General features: G+C 30.6%; 1 pseudogene; it reads right to left on the bottom strand.

Moving 5' to 3' along the window:
- Positions 1 to 4,718: 4,718 nt before the first annotated feature.
- LOC145280505 (U2 spliceosomal RNA) lies at positions 4,719 to 4,861 on the bottom strand (annotated as a pseudogene).
- Positions 4,862 to 10,464: the final 5,603 nt, after the last annotated feature.

The raw sequence follows: 10,464 nt of genomic DNA on the forward strand, positions 1-10,464 counted from the left end.
AAAAAACAATAAAAATATAAAATACAAAAGGAACATCGTTTTTCATGCTTCAAAAACCCCTCATAACCTTTAAATCACTATCCTAGAAATAGTTCCGAAATTTTCAGCAGGACTTATGCTCCATCCTATATATGTACGTATATACATTGTCAGAAATTATACATTTATTACTTCTTTGGGTTGATAAGACAAATCATATCTGTTTTGAAACAACCATTCTTTTTTATTGATTTGAGCTTGCAACCGCCATTTCCGGTTGGCCTGTTCTTCTCACATTTTTATGCAGACTCAAAAAGGGTATTGTACCGATGGGACTCAGTTTATTTTTTTCCTTGACGTTTTGATGACTAATAAATTATTGGTTCATTAACGACTTATATGTATTGTAATTGAGTATGTTGCATTACATAAACTATTTTTCATATCAAGCTATGTCTCCCAATCTCGGTAGAAGATTTTAACTATCATGGCCTACGCTCCCCAAGAAGGCAGCAAAATTTCACAACGATTTTGCAATTGTGTAACGGAGCGATTCTTCGAGAGCTCAATGTAAGTGCGCTTTTCAATTTGTTGTGAATTTCTGACTGTCTAAAGGCTCTATGTTTTGTTAGAATAATTCTTACAATATAATATATATGACCGAAGCATATATATGAATAACATAAGGTACAATATAAATGTTAGTACAAATGCTCCCGTGGTAGTTGTACAGAAACAAACTATATTCTTCGATTAAATGTCCCAAACGTGTTGATATGGCGTAAAATAGACAGACACCAATCTATAAAGGTGAATATGTAATCAACTGACAGCTGAAGCCGACCAGCCAACTGACACATGTTTTCTCTACTTTCAGCCGTCGCTCATATTACCCCTGATAAGTTAGCTGCATGTGTTGGCACCCTTAAAAATAAATCTATAGCCTCGCTAGAAAAAAAAAAGAGAATTCGAGTTTTAAAAAAATAAATGTAAATAAAATATCAGATGCAGTAGATAAATTCTTTCGCATTCCGATTACAGCTTACGTCAAAAATACCCGTGAAACATCACTTATTTTATTTTTAAAACAAAAATCATTCACTCTATAATAAAGAGCAATGTGTATTTTTGTATGTATATGTGTGTGTGTTTGAGTATGTGTGTGTATGTGATTGTTGAGAGAGAGAAAGAGAGTAAGTGAATATAAGGCTAGGTTCTCGTGACCAAAATTTTATTAATCTTACTGTTCATTTTTTTTTTAATGAAAAACTTCTATACGCTTTGTGGACCGTTTCATCCACATATGAATACACATATTAGTGTGTCTATCTAATATTTTTTATCTATAGACTCTTCAGCAATCAAACGTTTTCACTTCAAAAATACACAGCTAAAAAAACAAAATAAAATCACAAAAAGCAAAAATCACGTTGGATACAATTTCTCTTGAAGAACAATATAGCCATCGCTTCTTAAAAAAGATAGGATTATATAGACAACATCTCTCTAATTCTCTGTCTTTTTCTATATATATATATATATATATATATATATATATATATATATATATATATATATATAGTCTTATTTATAATATTCCGAATTTTACTGGATTTATATAATTGAAAATTCAGTCATCGTTCATACACCAATAAGTTTTAAGCCAAAAAGAAATGACTTTAGCTGTAAGCTACAAAATTATTATATTTCATAATTGAAATACCCTATTTGTAGCTATCAATTTATTCCTTGATGTCTTGTTTTTTGTTAAGACAATATATATATATATATATATATATATATATATATATATATATATATATATATATATATATATATATATATATATCGCGTAACGTAAGAAAAACTGTCCCGGTGCAAGTTAAAACCGGTGTAATGTGAAAATCTCACATTAGCCTAAAAATGTTCCGCCATTAGACCACGGTGAGACTGGTTTGCATGTTTTAGTTAAAAATGGAAAGTTTTGGATCAAATGGTTATTTAGAAAAATATATTTTACAAAAAAAGTAATAATAAATAAAATGTTATTGTTTAATAGTTCTTTTCACTGTTTGGAATTTTGCTTTTGGAATTATAAAAATATTTTTATGAAATATTTATTAATTTCTTTATTTAAAAAAAAATAGAAAATCATGTGTTTTTTAATTGTTTCACAGTTTTTTTTTATTTGTTGTTTTGTATTTTTCAGTTTGGAATTTGATTTGTTTATTCTTAAAATATATTTTGGAAAAAATATACTAAGGATAATACACGCGAATTTCATATAAAATGTTGCTAACGTAATTTGGGTTGGAGGGTAATTCTTTTTGGGACGCCAGCGCACCAGGATGCCAAAAAGTAGCAAGTGAGGCTAATTTCATTCCGTCATAAAAACAACTTTCTACAGAAAAAAACAACTTATTTTTACATTTTTTCTAGTGAATAAACATAAAATTATATATGGATAGCCACGTTTATTAGCTTTAAACTCCAACAACGGAGTTGATGCCGATATTTGCGACAGTAAAACAAAACTAACTTTTTTATAAATCTCTGTATGGCGTACCGCTGAATTATTTTTTCTAAAGAATAACAAGGCCGATAGCTATTAGTCGCGTGCTCTCGTATAATGCATGAATACATGAATGTAGGATTGAAATGAAATTCTTAAAGATAAACTAAAATGACCGAAAATTGAGCTTAAATCACTTAAATAAATAAAAAGTAAATGACTTAGAATGACTTTAATGAACTTAAGGATGAACTGAATGACCTTAAGAATGACTTGAATGCTTAAAAAATAACTGGAATCCTTCAAAAAAAAAAAACTTGAATAATCTGGAGAATGACTTGAATGGCTTTGAGACTGACTGGTTGTAAAGTGGGTGATCATTTTACATTAAATTAATACAGAAAAGTGATCTCCCACTTTATTTCACACAAATTATTTGATTTAGGAAATTTGAAACGTTAATTTCGTAATAAGGAACCCCGAAAACCAATAAATAGTGGTATAATAAACATAAAAAGAAATAAAAAGTACATGTGTTACGGACCGACCGACTGACCGACTGAGTGACTTATAGAGTTGCTTGCACACGACTACAAAAACTATTCTGTGGTATGCATTTAAAAAAAAACTATTCTCTGTCGGTCAATCGGTCCGTCTGTAACACATTTACTTATTAGTTACAAACAAGTGCAGCATAGGTTAAGAACAGACACGACCCTATTGAGCCACTTTGAATGCCGAATACCAGTGACAATGGACAAACAGTGCAGTTTCACACCTTAACACGTGTATATTTACATTCAGCAACATGGGAAACCACTATATAGACATACATATCAAGTTTTTGTTTAGAAATATGAAAAACGCGCCAGAAGAAAGGGCGTTTTCAGCATTAAAAGTCCCCGGGGGATGCAAACCACACTTTTGCCAGGGTCACTCATACTGAATTTATATTAAGAACAATGGCGTCCACATTTTGGGAAAGTTTCAGAAAAATGTAATGGATTAATCAAATGTTACGAGACAAAAAGTGTCATTTTTGGCCAATTCGAGGCATTTTGGCCTCTTTTGAGACCCCTGTAGGCAAAATGGGAATTTTCGCACAAAAAAATATTTTTTACTATGCACATCTATATATTGAAATATAATTTGTGACAAAATTTCAGGAAAAACTAATCGACAGTTATCCATCAATCGTCCGGACTAACGGACAGACAAACCCACCAAAAACATATGTCCCTCTCCGATAAATCGGAGGACCAAAATGTTACTCCATGCCCCATGCTTAAAAAATGAGCCGCGCATGCATGGTCCCCCTCTGTACGAAATATAATTTTAAAAATTGGTGCTACATGAGAGTCCTAAAAAGGTGTGTTTTCTAGCACTAAAAGTACCCGGGGGACGCTAACCAGAATATTGCCAGGGTCACCCATATTGAATTTATATTAAGAACAATGGCCTCCACATTTTGGACAAGTTTCAAAAAAATCTAATCGATAGGTCAAAATTTATGGGGCAAAAAGTGTCATTTTTTGCAATTTTCGTACATTTTTCACCTCTGATGAGCCACTTTGAATGCCGAATACCAGTGACAATGGACAAACAGTGCAGTTTCACACCTTAACACATGTATATTTACATTCAGCAACATGGGAAACCACTATATAGACATATCAAGTTTTTTGTTGAGAAATATGAAAAACGCGCCAGAAGAAAGGGCGTTTTCAGCACTAAAAGTCCCCGGGGGACGAAAATCAGAATTTTGCCAGGGTCACCCATACTGAATTTATTTTAAGAACAATGCCCTCCACATTTTGGGCAAGTTTCTTAAAAATCTAATGGATGGATCAAATGTTACGGGAGAAAAAGTGTCATTTTTACCCCTTTTCAGCCCCTGCGGGCAAAACAGGATTTTTCAAAAAAAAAAAAAATTTTTTTTTACTATGCACATTTATATATTAAAATATAATTTGTGACAAAATTTCAGGAAAAACTAATGGACAGTTATCCGTCAATCATCCGGACTAACAGACGGATGGACCCATTGAAAACATAGGTCCCTCTCTGATAAATCGGGGAACAAAAATGTTACTCCATACCCCTTGCTTAAAGAAAAAAAATAAAATGTAAATGTGTTACAGACCGACCGATGGAGTGACTTGCATGCGACTAAAAATGCCTTAGCATGGAAGGGTTTCCCCCCTTCGATTGCCAAGGAAAAGTTACAAATGTAAGTGCAGCATCTGTTAAAAACAGATACTACACTTTGATCTTAGCTATGTGGCCAAGGAAAAGTTACAAACATAAGTACAGCATGTAGTAAGAACAGATACTATACTTTGATCTTGGCCAAAAGGCCAAGAAAAAGGTATTTATTTGCCCCCCCACCTAGCAAATTAGGCACAAGACCGATTTTTAATGTGAGGAGTGACGGGGAAATGGGGGCCAACTCCCTGGAGAGTAGGGGAGCTGGATAGTGACAATTGGTATGAAGGGTTGCCCCTACATTGACCAAGGTCTTATATGTGTGGTTGCCCCACATATGGTCTTTGCTTGCAGTATCTGCCGGAACACATACTACACTTTAATCGTTGCCAAAAGGCCAAGAAAATCTTAAAAAGCTAAGAACAGCATCTATTAATACAGACCTTTGATCTTAACCAAAAAGGCCAAGCACAAAGGGGTTACGGATAGACCGACCGACCGACCGACCGACCGAGCAACGGACCGACGGAGTGACTTATAGAATCGCTTGCACGCGACTAAAAATTAATAAAATTTATTTTTACAAAGACATTTATACATTTATCTAGCGAATAAACATAAAAATATATATGAAAAAAAAACACGTTTATTATTTTTAAAAATCAAAAGTTTAAGAAAAAAAGCCAACTTCATCCCCGTTGCGACTTTTTAAAATTAATAAACGTGTTTTTCGTATATATTTTTATGTTTATTCGCTGGATAAATGTATAAAGATCATTGTAAAAATAAATTTTATTCGTTTTTATACTTTAGAAAAAATAATTCAGCGATACGCCAAATACAATCTTATCAAATCAAGTCCCTTTAGTTTCAGAAAAAAAGCTAACTTCATCACCGTTGCATATTTTGGATTTTTTTTTTAAGTAATAAATGGGGGGGGTCATATATATTTTATGTTTATTCGCTAGTTTATCTATATAAATTACATTCTTGTAAAAATAAACTTTATTCAATTTTATTTTATAAAAAAAACTAATTCAGTGGTACGCCACTCAAAGATTTATCGAAACAATTAGTTTTGTTTTACAATCGAAAACATCGAATTCAGCTCCGATGTTGAATTTTAAAAATAATGCACGTGGTTTTTTATATATAGTTTTATGCTTATTCCGTAGATGAAAATGTAAAAATAAGTTGATTTTTTTTTGTCTGTAGAAATTTTTTTTATATAACGGAATGTAATTTGAAACACACAGATCATGAATGCATAAGATCAGTCATCATAACAATTTAATTTTCAATCCTCTTTGATCAATTCGATCAATTCGATCGGAATAAAAATATGGGAGGCATTATTTTTGCAATTTCACTTGTATTAGCGAATAACTTCTGAAAAATATAAGAATCTAATATCCGTAATTCATGTGACTGAAAAGAAATTTAGCCGATTACGTTCCATCTTTGAAATTTCCGTATTTAAAGCCAGATTCAGTTTGTGTCTATTGATAATTGTGAGTAATATATCTTAACTTTAAATGCTACTTATTATTGCCAGTTTCAGGGCTCTACAGACAAATTAAAATTATTTTGTATTGTGCATTACTTTCTAACTATTCCTTTAATGATAATGATTTTTTCAGATAATCTTGAAACTATATTCTTGAATTTATTTTTATAAGATTTCAACATGTTTCATTAAAAATTGCGGAATTAGAACTATATCTGAATTGAACCCCACTGGGAACTCTCTTTCAGACATAATTAAGAGCACTAGCAACGCAAATATGACAGTTTATTGAGCTCTGGCAAAGTTTGATGCTGGGTTCAACGAAATCGCCACAATGCAATGATCGAAAGGGAACCGAAACTTTTCTAACAGGATTGAAAAGGTTAACAAAGCAACCTCAACTCAGGCAATATTAAAACTAGCCAAACAAAATGCAATTTAAACCACAGAACCATCAGCAGAGCATTCAATGAAGATCTTGAGATCTTGACGCCGTAACCTCCTCACTATCTGCTCAAGAGCTATTAGGGTTGGAAGATGCTCAAAGCTTCTAAATCATCCCAAGAACTTGGGAGGACAGGTTCGCAATACTCTCTATGAGAAAATGTGCATTATGGATGATGTTGCCAGCCGCCAGAACACGCAAGTTATTGGCTGTGACCAATTAGATATTCGTCTTGTGATGTAGAGCAAGAATGTAGCTTTAGTGATGTTTTTTTTTTGTAGCTGTGGTAAGTGAGGAAAAGATGATGTCTCCTCATTTTATCGAAGGTGGACTTAAAATATACACAGCGGAGTATTTGAAGATTCTAAATGATATTTTTTGCCCTGGATTCATAGATACTACGATATTACCAAAATAATGTTTGTTGAAGACTCCATGACAGCGCATGAAGCAAAACAAATCCAGACTTACCTAAAGTGGAATCTTCCCTTGTCTGTCCCCAATGGTATTTGGCTTATTAACTCTCCAGATTGGAATGCTTGCAATTATTGGCTATTCTGCATGATTGATAGAAAATCTAACGTTAATCCACGCCATAATGTTAACTCCTTGAAAGAGCATTCCGGAATTTGGATGCTGATGAAGTGAAGAAGTTTCGCCAGAAGATCACGAAAATTATTGGAGCAAAGGGGGGTCATATTGAATAATAATGTTAAATAGATTGTAAGGATTACAGAATACAGCATAATCACGTTGACACACCGTTCCCGTTTAGTCTTATCAGTATAAAAATGGGTGACTATTTGAGAATTCCAGGTGCTGAATGTGTTTTCTGCTTATCTCAGCATTGTTTTCAGTCGTCTGGACTTCTCCTTGCCACTGAATTCGAGTAGGGCCGATTTAGGGGAAGTGCGGTCACAGATTGCGCAGCCTTGCCTCACAAGTACATATACAGCTACCTTTACAGAGGTGTCTATTGTCTTTCGAGACTAGACGGAGGCAACGATGAAGGATTACAGAAAAAAGGTTTAAATAATAATGACTATCGCCTTTATTCTTTACATCAGGGAATTTCGCAAAAAATGAAAAGTCCCAATTTACCTGTGGGACCCTGTATATGTATACAAACTAAAAACATCCGCAACAAGGAAATGAGCAAAAGTTAAATCATTTAGATTATACGATAGGGGATCACTATCCCATTATGATTTAACGTAAAATTAGCACCAACATCCATCCCAGTTATAAGTAAATTAAGGAATATTGGGATTGTAGCATATTCTTTTCTTAGTCTTTTACTCATACAAAATATTTTTAATTTTAAATATAAACAGAGTGTGAAGAAGTTTACTTTTTATAAATTTTTAATTTTGTACAATTTCTGGGATGGAGATTTTATTTTCACTTATTAAATTACCGACTACTTAACAGAAAAAAAAAACGAGCAAGATAGAATATACCCGTTATAGTTAAGTAAATGTGCCGTTAACTTCTGTTAACGAATTTCGATAAACAATCTTCACGAATTAAACTGTTTTTTTTATTCTTATATTAACCTTAACCATAACCATAACTATAACCATAAATTAATCCTAAACTAAACTATACATTAAACTAATCCACAACTAACCCTAAGCTAACAATGAATTAAATTGTAATTTTAGTTTGCTAAATCTGTTATTTTCGTTTCTATTGCATGGAAGCACTAGAACTTGATTTGGGTTTTTCCGGTAAGTCAGAACTACTTATGTCACAGTAGCAAATTTCGGGAAATCAACTTATAAAAAACTTTTTTATAGTTAAATCACTCTTTTATGTTCCCCAAACAACGGCGGCACACGGGTCCTGCTTGTTGGAACAACTTACGCAACAAATTATTTTTTAATTATGTAATCCAACCCAGTGACGCCTAATATGAAACATTTTTCAGTAATCACACTAAAAATAAATATCAGCATGCGGGATGGTGGATTGTGAATTAAAGAATATAATAGGAGCTTTTTTAATCTAAGTTTATAAATGTTTTTTAATCTAAGTTTATAAATGTTTTTTAATCTAAGTATATAAATGTTTTTAATTTAAGTTTATAAATGTTTTTTAATCTAAGTTTATAAATGTTTTTTAATCTAAGTTTATAAATGTTTTTTAATCTAGGTTTATAAATGTTTTTTAATCTAAGTTTATAAATGTTTTTTAATTTAAGTTTATAAATGTTTTTTAATCTAAGTTTATAAATGTTTTTTAATCTAAGTTTATAAATGTTTTTTAATCTAGGTTTATAAATGTTTTTTAATCTAAGTTTATAAATGTTTTTTAATCTAGGTTTATAAATGTTTTTAATCTAAGTTTATAAATGTTTTTTAATCTAAGTTTATAAATGTTTTTTAATCTAGGTTTATAGATGTTTTTAATCTAAGTTTATAAATGTTTTTTAATCTAAGTTTATAAATGTTTTTTACTCTAGGTTTATAAATGTTTTTAATCTAAGTTTATAAATGTTTTTAATCTAGGTTTATAAATTTTTTTTAATCTAAGTTTATAAATGTTTTTTAATCTAGGTTTATAGATGTTTTTTAATCTAGGTTTATAAATGTTTTTTAATCTAAGTTTATAAATGTTTTTTAATCTAGGTTTATAGATGTTTTTTAATCTAAGTTTATAAATGTTTTTTAATCTAAGTTTATAAATGTTTTTTAATTTAAGTTTATAAATGTTTTTTAATCTAAGTTTATAAATGTTTTTTAATCTAAGTTTATAAATGTTTTTTAATCTAGGTTTATAAATGTTTTTTTAATCTAAGTTTATAAATGTTTTTTAATCTAAGTTTATAAATGTTTTTAATCTAAGTTTATAAATGTTTTTTAATCTAGATTTATAAATGTTTTTTAATCTAAGTTTATAAATGTTTTTTAATCTAAGTTTATAAATGTTTTTTAATCTAGGTTTATAAATGTTTTTTAATCTAGGTTTATAAATGTTTTTTAATCTAAGTTTATAAATGTTTTTTAATCTAAGTTTATAAATGTGTTTTAATCTAGGTTTATAAATGTTTTTTTAATCTAAGTTTATAAAGGTTTTTTTAATCTAGGTTTATAAATGTTTTTTAATCTAAGTTTATAAATGTTTTTTAATCTAAGTTTATAAATGGATAAATAAGTAATAAATGAAAAACTAAAGCGATTTCACTGCATCCCTGGCAACGTCGGATGAAGATAGTTTGTGAAATAAATAAGATACCGTAAATATAGTATATTAATATCTGAAATTACACGCCCATATACAATTTCATAACACTGAAGCACTTTTAGATTGGGGTTTAATTTTCATAAATAAATGCTTGTCAGGGTTATCGGCCTTGGGTTTCAGCAATTTTACAGCTTTTTTTTTTATTTTTCCAATGTTGTATAAGAGTTTCTTTTTTTAAGTGTGAATTTCTTTATCTACTAAACTTGTGGGAGAAAAAAAGAGGTATGGCAGGCTATCTTCAAGTTGAGGCTACAACAAATCCAATTCAAGAAAAGATAACAAATAAATTCAACGCAAATATCTGTATTCGAGCATGTGTTTAGGTCTGTTAGTCTTTTCTTTTTATTAATCCCTTTCTATTTTTTGCTCTAACTTCAAGGTGTTTATCTTAAGTTACAAACTTGCTTCGGCATAAACCTTTATGTAAGATGTCAAGCATTGGATCTCAGCTTATCAGGCCCTATATAAATCTTGTGGGTTTTCGGAAATATTTCATTTGCAAAAAAGTCTAAGTTAAACAGAAACTCTAAGTGTTGGCTGCGCCAAAAGATAAAACTATAGATCAACGAT

Source organism: Euprymna scolopes, chromosome 7, assembly GCF_053919585.1.
Source record: "Euprymna scolopes isolate OS-2025 chromosome 7, ASM5391958v1, whole genome shotgun sequence".
In the NCBI taxonomy this organism is placed as follows: Eukaryota; Metazoa; Mollusca; class Cephalopoda; order Sepiida; family Sepiolidae; genus Euprymna; species Euprymna scolopes.